A 12,348-nucleotide genomic window follows, 5' to 3' on the forward strand; every position below is an offset into this window, starting at 1 on the left:
TACTTGCTTGCAGCATTTAACTCTTGTTTTGAAAAGATGCCAAGAAACTATTCTGGTTTTGAATTGGGAGAAATGCCATTTCAGGGTTCCTGAAGGGATAGTTCTTGGGCATAAAGTTTCAAGCAAAGATATAGACGTTCATAAGGCTAAAATAGAAATCATAGAAAAACTTTCTATACCTGTTAATGTGAAAGCAGTAAGAAGTTTTCTTGGACATGTTGGTTTTTACAGGAGATTTATCAAAGACTTTTCAAAAATAGCTAAACCATTGAGCAATCTGCTAGTGGTTGACAATCCTTTCATCTTTGATGACAATTGCAAGCATGCCTTTGAAACTTTAAAAAAAAACTCACTACAGCACCAATCATCACACCCCCGGATTGGGAATTGCCTTTTGAACTCATGCGTGATGCAAGTGACTTTGCAATTGGTGCTGTATTGGGGCAAAAGAAAGACAAGTTGCATCATATTATATACTATGCAAGTAAGGTGTTGAATGAGGCATAGAAAAATTATACCACCACTGAGAAAGAGCTTTTGGCAATTGTATATGCATTTGACAAATTTAGACAATACTTGATTAGTTCAAAAGTTATAGTATATACTGATCATGCTGCTCTCAAGTATCTCATGTCTAAACAGGATTCAAAGCCAATGCTTATTAGGTGGGTGTTGCTACTACAAGAATTTGACATTGAAGTGCGGGATAAGAAAGGAAATGAAAACCAAGTGGCAGACCATTTATCAAGACTATCACAAGAAGCTAACCAAGATACACCACAACCAGTGAATGAAAAATTCCCAGACGAATACCTTCTACAAATCCAGCAAGCACCTTGGTTTGCTAACATTGCAAACTACAAGGTGGGGAGGAAGAATCCTCAAGAGTTCACCAAGCAACAGGTGAAGAAGCTGTGCAATGAAGCCAAGAAATTCTTTTGGGATGAGCCATTCTTGTTCAAAAGGTGTCCAGATGGGATGATTAGAAGGTGTATCCCTGAAAATGAGATGAAAGACATATTGTGGCACTGTCATGGTTCAGCTTATGGTGGACATTTTGGGCCAGAAAGAACAGCAGCTAAAGTGCTTCAAAGTGAATTTTATTGGCCAACTATATTCAAAGATGCCAGAGAGTTTGTGCACCAATGCAATGAATGTCAAAGATCTTGAGGGTTGACAAAGAGGAATGAAATGCCTCAAAACTTCATTTTGGAAGTGGAACTGTTTGATCTCTAGGGTATAGATTTCACGGGTCCCTTTCCTCCATCCTATTCATTCAAATACATTCTGATAGCAGTAGAATATATCTCCAAATGGGTGGAAGCTATAGCAACAACTACCTGTGATGCACCAATTGTTCTTCAATTTCTTAAGAGACACATCTTCACTAGGTATGGAGTACCTAAAGGTCTTATCAGTGATGGTGGTAGCCACTTTTGCAATAGACAGATGGAAAAGTTACTCCAAAAATATGGAGTAATTCATAAAGTGGCCACACCATATCACCCTCAATTGTTCTTCATTTTCTTAAGAAACACATTTTCACTAGATATGGGGTGCCTAAAGGCCTTATTAGTGATGGTGGCAGCCACTTCTGCAACAGACTGATGGAAAAGCTGCTTCACAAATATGGAGTAATTCACAAAGTAGCTATACCATATCACCCTCAGACTAATGGCCAGGCTGAATTAGCAAACAGAGAGCTGAAGAAAATTCTAGAAAAGACAGTGGAGATCACAAGGAAAGAGTGGTCAAGAAAATTTGATGATGCTTTGTGGGCATATAGAACAGTATTCAAAACTCCAATTGGGAAGTCACTATTTCAGCTAGTCTATGAAAAGTCTTGTCACCTCCCTGTAGAGCTTGAACACAAAGCTTTTTGGGCCACTAAACTCCTTAATCTTGATTCTCAAGTAGCAGGAGAGAAAAGGTTACTGCAACTCAATGAGCTAGATGAGTTCAGATTGGAAGCTTATGAGAATACAAAAATATACAAGGAGAGAGCTAAGAGGTGGCATGACAAGAAAATCTTGAAAAGAGAGTTCAAACCAGGACCGCAAGTACTCCTATACAATTCCAGGCTCAAGATTTTCCCTGGCAAACTCAAGTCTAAATAGACTGGCCCTTATTTGATAACTAAAGTTTTCCCACATGGAAGCCTTGAACTTCTGAATGAAGCCACAAAAGAAATAATCACAGCAAATGGCTAAAGAGCTAAGCATTATTTGGGAGGATCTTGGAACAAAGAAGAGAGTGTTCAAGAGCTAGGATGAACAAAAAAGGAAGACGTCAAGCTAATGACGATAAATAAGCGCTTGTTGGGAGGCAACCCAACCAAAGGTAGTTTCTTTTCTTAACTATTTCAATAAAAGGGCTAAGTAGGTTTCTCTATATTGCAAAGAGCTAAGTTTAGTGTTGCACACCAAAATAATTTAAGGGTGAACGAAGGATGTTAAGTTTGGTGTTCCACCAAAATTTTTCAATTAAAAACACACTTCAACCCTCTGCATAAATGGTTACTAGCTCCAAATAATCAGGAAAACTACTCATCCATTGTATGCTTTCTAGTTTTTAGTTTTGTTCCCTTTTTGCAAAAGCACAAGGTTTTATATATATGGTTGATCTGTTGCATAAGAGGTAATGGCAATGGACTAAGTTTGGTGTTCACACACCAAAGTAAGTTCACAAGCCTATATTAACCATTTTTCAAGTGCTTGGGAGACAAGCAACTTTCACTACCAGTACAGAAAACCATTCAACTTTTTGGAAGGACTATACATCATCAGTAAGAAAAGAATAAAAGCTAAGAAGGAGGATGAAAGACTAAGCAGGAAGATACCAAAAAGTTGTATTGTTACTCAACTGTTTATATCTGCTGTGCTGTAGTTGAAAGTTTAAGTGTTCTCCTTGCTAATAAGTTTACCTTTATCTACACTCTGCTAGTTCACTGTCTTGATTTTATTCAATTAAGTGATCTAGCTATAAGAGTCTTCATTACTCATCTTATTTGAATACATGTCTTGTTCCTCATCTGCATAAATAAGAGAAGATGAGCAAAATAGAAAGTAAATGTCCAATGTGGTAGGAATGATAATAAAGTTCAGTGGTGGTATGTATGTTTGATTGTTAAAGTAAGCTCATTAATAAAGGATAAAGGTTAGGATGATCCCTTGTAGTGTGAACTTAGTTGCTGTTGTAAGGCTTTCTATTAATAATTATCCTTGGAAAAAGAAAGAATAAGATAAGAAAAGGAAGAAAAGCCAAGAATTGGCAACAAAAATGAAAGAAATAAATAATAAGGCTAGACACCAATAGCTTGGACCTTAGGACACATGCCTGTGATGCTATTGTATTAGGATCTACTTGGATTATTAGGTTCTAAGGATTATTTCAAAACTTGGTAACTTGGGTTAATCAATCTGGGATTATCAACCGAAAGTCCATTATCAAGAGCAACCTAATTACAAAGCATTTAGTGACCCAAGGAGGTGCTGGGCATCAATGTCTTAGGATGAATTGTGTACCAAGTGTCTGTGGTGGAGATGTGTTGATTGAAAAACAAAGCTAAAGAGCTGCTGCAACACATAACACTCAGCTGTGAATGAAAATGTAAGCTTCTTGGCAGAAAAACAAAAAAAAATCAAAATACCAAGGATGGATGAATAACAAGATTCACAGCAGTAACTCTGGCAATCATTTAAAAGGACATTTCAATCCTAAAACCTAAATGAAAGAAGAGCTTCAATTGCATCTGCATAAAACCCAATGAACCAAATTCAATTACCTGCTAAATAAGGACATATATGCTTCTATGTTTTCTTTCATTTCTTCTCATGTTTTAGTGCTTGCTTGAGGAAAAGTAAGATTTAAGTTTGGTGTTGCGATGACAAGTCATCTTATGCTAGTTTCACAAGCATTTTTCATTTGTTTCATTAGGTTTTATGCACTTTTTTGCACAATAAGTAAGTAGTTGGAGTAGAATTTCATGATTATTTTAATTCAAACAAACATCGTTTATTTTACACAAAATCATGAGATTTATGCAAGAATTAAGTGATTATTATGAATGATGCAAATTCTAATGATTTTGGTGAGACTTTGATTGCTTGCTTGGTTGATTTTAGGTGAGAAAATGAAGTAAAGGGGAAGCACTACAGTATAATGTTGCGTTCAAATAAAGAACGCCACGCTCAGTAAGCGACGCGCACGCGCATGGGATGCTTATGCGTCAGGGGCACTTTTTAAAGACCCACGCGTATGTGTGGAAGTGTTTGGCGCTCGTTTCAAAAGAAAGCACTACGTTCAGCAAGCCAGTATTTTCGGGCAAGATTTAAGTTTGGAGGTAAAATTTTGAAGTCGACGCGCACGCGTGCTGATGAACGAATTCTTTGATGGTATAGAATTTCCTCAAATGAATGAATTCTCGTTGCAAGTATAGTTCTACACCAACAAACAATACTCCCAATAAAAGATATTGGTTGTCATAAGTAACAAACCCCAAATAAGAAATAACCGGAGTATTTTGGGCTCCGGGTCGTCTCACGAGGAATTACAATGAAGTGTTCAATTATTGGCTATGAAGATGCAAGGCGGTTTTTGGTTGATAAGAGGGGCAACAAAATAAATGACAAGAAAAGTAAATCAAACAAGTAACTAAAGAAAGCAAGTAATAAAGAGAGACATTCATGGCAAGTGTTGAGATCATAGGCTTTCTATCCTAGTCATGCAATGATTAATTCATCTTATTTAGTCAACTCCAACAAATAGGGAGAAAGTCAAACAAGACTAATCAATCATACCACAATAATAAACAAGAATTTATTTTATTACGTCATCTCCAACATTGGAAGAAGATATAGGTTATCTTCCATTAGAGAAAGTCTAACAAGACTAGCTAATCTCAATCTAAAAGTCCTAATCAACTTACTAATTAAATTAGCAAAAGATTAGCGTCAATGGAAACAATATTAGCTAACAACTCTAGATCGCCAACATGAGTTGGGTTTTTATGACTCAAGATTGCCTAATTACTCTTTCCAAGCCAAGAATGCTCAAAAATCTACTCTAAAGCCCAACCAAGCATTTTGTCAAACACTTGGTGGGTACAAAGGGAAAGCATGGTAAATGAGCAAGAATAGTAAAATCTACCAACTACAATTTGCAAGGAAACAAGAAATCAACAATAGCAATCAAGATCAACATAAAAGAAACATAGAAACATGAAATTGCATTAAAAGGAAATTTGATCCAACAATGGTTCATAAACATAAAAGTAACAAAATAAAGGAAATGACAAGTAAAACTAGAAGAGTAGAGATGTAACAACAAGAAATTAAAAGGAGAAACTAAATTAAAACAAGAATTAAAAGTTGGATTTAAGAAAATTAAACCTAAACTACCCTAAATTCTAGAGAGAAGGGAGAGCTTCTCTCTCTAGAATTCTAGCCTAAAACATGATAAAAACTAAACTATGACTACTTGGTTCATTCTCCTTCAATCCTTGGGTTCAATAGCATCAGAAATAAGTTGGATTGGGCCCAAAATGAGCTAGAAATCGCTGGGGGAGATTTCACTAAAGTGGAACCACGAGCAGCATCGGCGCGCACGCGTACATGGCGCGTGCGCGCCCCTGAGCGCGAAATAACATATGACAAATTTTTAATCATTTTGAAGCCCCGGATTTTAGCTTTCCAACGCAACTAGAACCGCTTCATTTGGACCTTTGTAGCTCAAGTTATGGTCGTTTGAGTGCAGAAGGTCAGGCTTGACAGCTTTACGGTTCCTTCATTTCTTCATAAGTTCTCCCACTTTGCATGCTTTTCTCCTCACTTCTTCCATCCAATACTTGCCTTATGAACCTGAAATCACTCAGCAAACACATCAATGCATCGAATAGAATTAATGTGAATTAAAATCACCAATTGTAGGGCCTAAAAAGAATGTTTTCATATTTAAGCACAAAATAAGGGAGAATTGCAAAATCATGCTATTTCATTGAATAAATGTGAGAAAAGGTGATAAAATCCCCCAAAATAAGCACAAGATAAACCACAAATTGGGGTTTATCAAATCTCCCCACACTTAAACCGAGCATGTCCTCATGCTAAGAATAAAGAAGGACAAAAAAAGGGTATGAACATTTATTCAATGCAAATAAACTATATAAACCTATCTACATGCATGCAACTAAATGCAAAATGATTCTACCTACTTGGTCCAAAGTAAATCAATCTCCAAGAGCATGTATGAACAAGTTGGGCTAAGATCATATGATGATTCATGAATCCTACCAATTCAAATATCAAAATGAAGTTCAAATGGACTTGCAAGAAGAAAGCTCATGAAAGCCGGGAACAAGGAATTGAGCATCGAACCCTCACCGGAAGTGTATCCGCTCTAGTCACTCAAGTGTATAGGGTCGATCACTCAATTCTCTTCTACTCATGCCTTCCAAGATTTATTTTTCTTCTAACAATCAACAATTATTCAATGCATGCATACATTCATCATGAGGACTTATTCATAGGTTGTAATGGGGCTAGGGTAAAGGTAAGGATGCATATGATCAAGTGAGCTTGAAATTTCTATCTTTGATTAGCCTAAGCTCTCACCTAACACATGTAACAACCTATACAATTATAATACACAACTTAGCTACCCATGATTCCCACTTTTTCACATACTCATGCATTCTCTTTAATTAACATTCCATATGCATTGATTTTTATTGAACTTTACTTTGGGGCATTTTTGTCCCCTTTTTATTTCTTTTTCTCTTTTTTTTTCTTTTTCTATTTTTTTAATATATGTTTTTTTTCTTTTTTTTTATTTATCATTTTTTTCTAAAGTATATACAAACATCTCAATGCATATGGTTTTACATATGGTGCATGAATATGTACCCAATTTTCAATATTTTCAACAAAAATAAAAATTACACTTTTACCTCAGCCAATGTCCTAAGTTTCTCATACCCAAATGATACACACCCTCACTAGCTTAAGCTAATCAAAGATCCAAATTAAGGACATTTATTGTTTTTTTTTTCACTTAGGGATAGTGATGTGCTAAAATTAAGAACAAAAGGGATTAAATAGGCTCAAAAGTGGCTAACAATGGTTGATGAAAGGTAGACTATTTGGGTAAGTGAGCTAAATGAAATGATGGCCTCAATCATACAAATTCATGCATACATGGAACAATGGACATAAAGAATCAAACAAATCAAAGATTACAATCATAGAAAGAGAATTATGCACACAAGAATGAAAATAAGTGGTTATATGATGTAACCACACCATTGGGCTCAAAACTCACATGCTTGTGTTCTTAGCTCAAAAACCATGTTCCAAAATAAATTCTTCAAGCAAGTTCATCACAAAAAAAAAATTTCAAATTGGTAGGATGCCCTAAAAATAATTTTTCTTGGAAAGGAAATCATCACCCTAACCAAGTAGTCCTAACATAAAAAGAAATGGTAAAATATGTACAAATTCTAACTAGCATGCAACCTATCATGCAATGTAACAAATAATCTAATAAAGATAAAAATTAAAAATTGGTGTTGAAAAAGGAAGTTGTTACCCATGGAGATCGGTCAGACGACCTCCCCCACTTAGAAATTTGCACCGTCCTCGGTGCATGCAAAGAAGAGCAAGGTAGACGGGTAGCTACAATTGATGAGATCCTTCAAAAGGTTGTGCGGGTGAGCTTGTTTGTTGCCCCATTTAGAAGCTTTTTCATTCCTTTCCTTCTTGGTGACCAACCTAAAAGGGAAGAAAAAGAAAGAAAATTAATCCTACAACAAAGATATGAAAGCAATTAGAACATAGGCGGGGGCTAATGCCACAAAAAAGTAGGGTCCTCAATACATGTTAGCTACGCATGTAAGTGAAAATACAATTCAAGCAAAGGCATATCAATTAATACTTGATGCAAGAATAAAGTCAAAGCATAGGCAAATGACATGAAGAGTATGTTGCATCAAGCTTAATCAACAATTGGCACAAACAAGATTAGTGATAAGCATGAGAGGATTTGGTCTTATCCTAACTCAATGGTAATGAGGCAGAAAAACAAAGAATAATAAGTTAGGAAGGACTAAAGCACTACTCTTGTGTGTAGAGTAAATATTACAATTAATGCCAAACAAGTCACAAAGCACCAAGAGTAACTAAGAAATTCTCAACAATTGAGTAAGAGCATTCAACACCATTATTAAAATAAGAAACTTAGAAAATAAAAAAAAGAACAAGCTATGAAAACAAAATTAAAATGCAAGGAATGAAAATAAGCAAATGCAATAAAAGAAAATGGAAGAAAAGAAAATTTGTTTTTTTGTTGCGACGCGGACGCGCACAGTGCGCGGGCGCGTGTCTGATGAAGGTGGCGATCGGCACGGACGCGTGAAGTGTGCTTGCGCATCAGGTCACGAGCACAGAGTAGGCACAACTTTGGCACAACTCTTTGGAACATGTACCAGGAGGGCAGGTGGCGCTATCGGCGCGCGTGCGCACAGCGTGCGTGCACGTGCATTGCGCAATTAGCTTCAACGGCGCGTACACGCCAGGTGCGCGCACGCGCGGGTGATTTGTGCTTCAGGCATGGTGCTGGCGCAGTGTAGGCGTAACTCTCAGGTCAATGTATGGAGGGGTGAGATTTTTCAATCCACGCGTCCGCGCACATGGCGCGCCCGTGTGGATGGTCGAAAATGCTTGAGGTGCGCGTACGCGCCAGGTGCGCGCATGCACGTGTTGGTGCTTTGTTTTTCAAAATTTTTCCATGTTCTTGCACCAATCCAAGCATTCCAAACCTCCAAACAGCTACCCAAACACCATAAAACCTTATTTAACCTACTAAACTACCAATTATACTCTACAAACTACTCTAAATATGAATTTAAACTAATTCTACCAATATTTACAAAAGAGAATATGAAAAGATATTACCATAGTGGGGTGTCTCCCACCTAGCACTTTTGTTTATTGTCCTTAAGTTGGACTTATGGGGAGCTCCTCATCAAGGTGGCTTGTGCTTGTAACCATCTTGGAACACCCACCAATGCTTGAATCTCCAATAAGCTTCATTCTTCAATGTTAATATCTTCAAGCTTTGATGGAGTTCTTCACAAACCCTAAGCTCCAAAAGTTGATTTTCCTTGTGCGATCCGGGATCCCACACTTTGTTTTGACACCCATCTTTAAATTGATCATCATGATTCCAATTGGGTGGCATGACCTTAGAATTCTCAATTAAGCATCCAAACAACTTCTTAGACCCATACAATTTGGTTCTACACCAAACCTTGCAATCAAACTTTGAGAATGCAACCATCATGAACTTAGAATGGTGTTTCCAACCACTACACAACTCTATCTTACTCTTAACTCCACAAAGAGCTCTAAGTTGACCATCATTTTCAATCAAACCATATTCAAGTGGGAAAGTAAAGATTAGGGATAAGAATTTTACCCACTTGAATGTTGTGTTGGATGATGGTGACTTAGGAAAGGGGACCTCCCCACACGTAGCCAATGCGAGGTCTACGCCTTTGTGCTCCTTCTTGACTACCTCCACCTCTCTATAAATTTCCTCAACTTCAACTTCTTCCTCTTGGTGGCTCTCTTCCAATTCAATCTCTTCTTCATTGCTCACCAAAGGCATGAGAAGTTGTGCATCTTCTTCTTTGATCTCCATGTCAAAACCAACTGGAGAGGATTCAATTGTACATAAGAATTCTTCAATGATTGAATCCATCTCTTGGTCAACCTCTTCAAAGGCTTCAACCACTTCTTCCGGCTCAATTATCTTAACTTCCTCCTCTTGTTGCACTCCTTGCTTCAACTCCTCTTCTTCACCTTGAAGCTCTAAACTCACTCCCTCACTAGGCTCCTTAATTGCTTCTCCACATTCGTCAAAGGGAGTGCCTTGGTTGCTTAGGCTTAGTCGGGAGGAGGCCATATTGCTAACGGCTTCCACTAGGATAACCATCTTGGTTCCTAGCTCTTTAAACATCTTTTCATCCTCCTCTTGTCGCCTTAAGATATGAGATTCAAGATCTCTCAATTCCAACATGGAGGCTTCATCGGAGGGCGGTGGTGGAAGAGAGGGTTCATTGTTTGAGGGGAAGGCATTATAGTTAGAAGGTGGTTCATTTTGGTAAGGGTATGGAGTTGGTGTATATTGAGGTGGTTCTTGAGAGTAGTTATGTTGGAATTGTGGTGGTTCTATGTATGGTTTATATGGTTCATAAGGTGGTTGGTATGGTGGATATGAGTTATGGCCATATGGAGGTGTTTGGTGGTATGAGGCTTGTGAGTAAGGTGGTTTAAAACCATGTTGAGGGGGTGGTTCATAGGCATGTAGTGGTGATTGTTGACAATTACAATAAGGGTCACTGATGAGCGGATAATTTATACGCTTTTTGGCATTGTTTTTAGTATGTTTTTAGTAGGATCTAGTTACTTTTAGGGATGTTTTCATTAGTTTTTATGTTAAATTCACATTTCTGGACTTTACTATGAGTTTGTGTGTTTTTCTGTGATTTCAGGTATTTTCTGGCTGAAATTGAAGGACTTGAGCAAAAATCAGATTCAGAGGTTGAAGAAGGACTGCTAATGCTGTTGGATTCTGACCTCCCTGCACTCAAAATGGATTTTATGGAGCTACAGAACTCAAAATGGCATGCTTCTAATTGCGTTGGAGAGTAGACATCCAGGGCTTTCCAAAAATATATAATAGTCCATACTTTGCTCAAGTTTAGCTGACGCAAACTGGCGTTCAACGCCAACTCTTTGCCCAATTCTGGCGTCCAGCGCCAGAAACAAGTTGCAAAGTGGAGTTCAACGCCCAAAATGGCATAAAAGGTGGTGTTCAACTCCAAGAAGGACCTCTACACATGTAACACTCAAGCTCAGCCCAAGCACACACCAAGTGGGCCCCGGAAGTGAATTTATGCATCAATTACTTACTTCTGTAAACCCTAGTAGCTAGTTTATTATAAATAGGACCTTTTACTATTGTATTAGACATCCTGGATTGTATTTTGATCCTGTGATCACGTTTTGGTTGCTGGCCATTCGGCCATGCCTGGACCTATCACTTATGTATTTTCAACGGTAGAGTTTCTGTACTCCATAGATTAAGGTGTGGAGCTCTGCTGTTCCTCAAAGATTAATGCAAAGTACTACTATTTTCTATTCAATTCATCTTATTTCGCTTCTAAGATATTCATTCGCACTTCAACCTGAATGTGATGAACGTGACAATCATCATCATTCCCTATGAATGCGTGCCTGACAACCACTTCCATTCTACATTAGATTGAATGAGTATCTCTTAGATCTCTTAATCAGAATCTTCGTGGTATAAGCTAGATTGATGGCGGCATTCATGAGAGTCCAGAAAGTCTAAACCTTGTCCGTGGTATTCCAAGTAGGATTCAATGATTGAATGACTGTGACGAACTCAAAACTCGTGAGTACTGGGCATAGTGACAGACGCAAAAGGATAGTAAATTCTATTCCAGTATGATCGAGAACCTCCAAGATGATTAGCCATGCAGTGACAGCGCATCGGACCATTTTCACAGGGAGGAATAGGATGCAACCAACGACAAGGGTGATGCCTCCAGACGATTAGCCGTGCTGTGACAGAGCATTTGGACCATTTTCCCGAGAGAGATCGAAAGTAGCCATTGGCACCGGTGACATCCTTACATAAAGCCAGCCATAGAAAGGAGTAAGATTGATTGCATGAAGACAGCAGGAAAGCAGAGGTTCAGAGGAACGAATGCATCTCCATACGCTTATCTGAAATTCTCACCAATGATTTACATAAGTATTTCTATCCTTAGTTTATTGTTTATTTTCGAAAAATCCATAACTATTTTATATCCGCCTGACTGAGATTTACAAGGTGACCATAGCTTGCTTCATACCAATAGTCTCCGTGGGATTCGACCCTTACTCACGTAAGGTATTACTTGGACGACCCAGTGCACTTGCTGGTTAGTTGTGCGAAGTTGTGAACCATGGTATTGGCATCATGTTTTTGGCGCCATTACCAGGGAAAGAAAGAGCAATGAATTTTACATAATCAAAGTGTAATCACAATTTCGTCCACCAAGTTCTTGGCGCCGTTGCCGGGGATTGTTCGAGTTTGGACAACTGACGGTTCATCTTGTTGCTCAGATTAGGTAACTTTATTTTCGTTTTCTTTTCAAAAAATTTAAAAAAAAAATTTCTTTCAAAAAATTTTTTTTCTTTTGTTTTCGAAAAAAATAAAATGTTTTCAAAAATATATTTTTCTTCAGAATTTTTAAGAATGAATTCTAGTGTTTCATAAAGC

The sequence above is a fragment of the Arachis ipaensis genome, chromosome B05, assembly GCF_000816755.2.
Source record: "Arachis ipaensis cultivar K30076 chromosome B05, Araip1.1, whole genome shotgun sequence".
Classification (NCBI taxonomy): domain Eukaryota; kingdom Viridiplantae; phylum Streptophyta; class Magnoliopsida; order Fabales; family Fabaceae; genus Arachis; species Arachis ipaensis.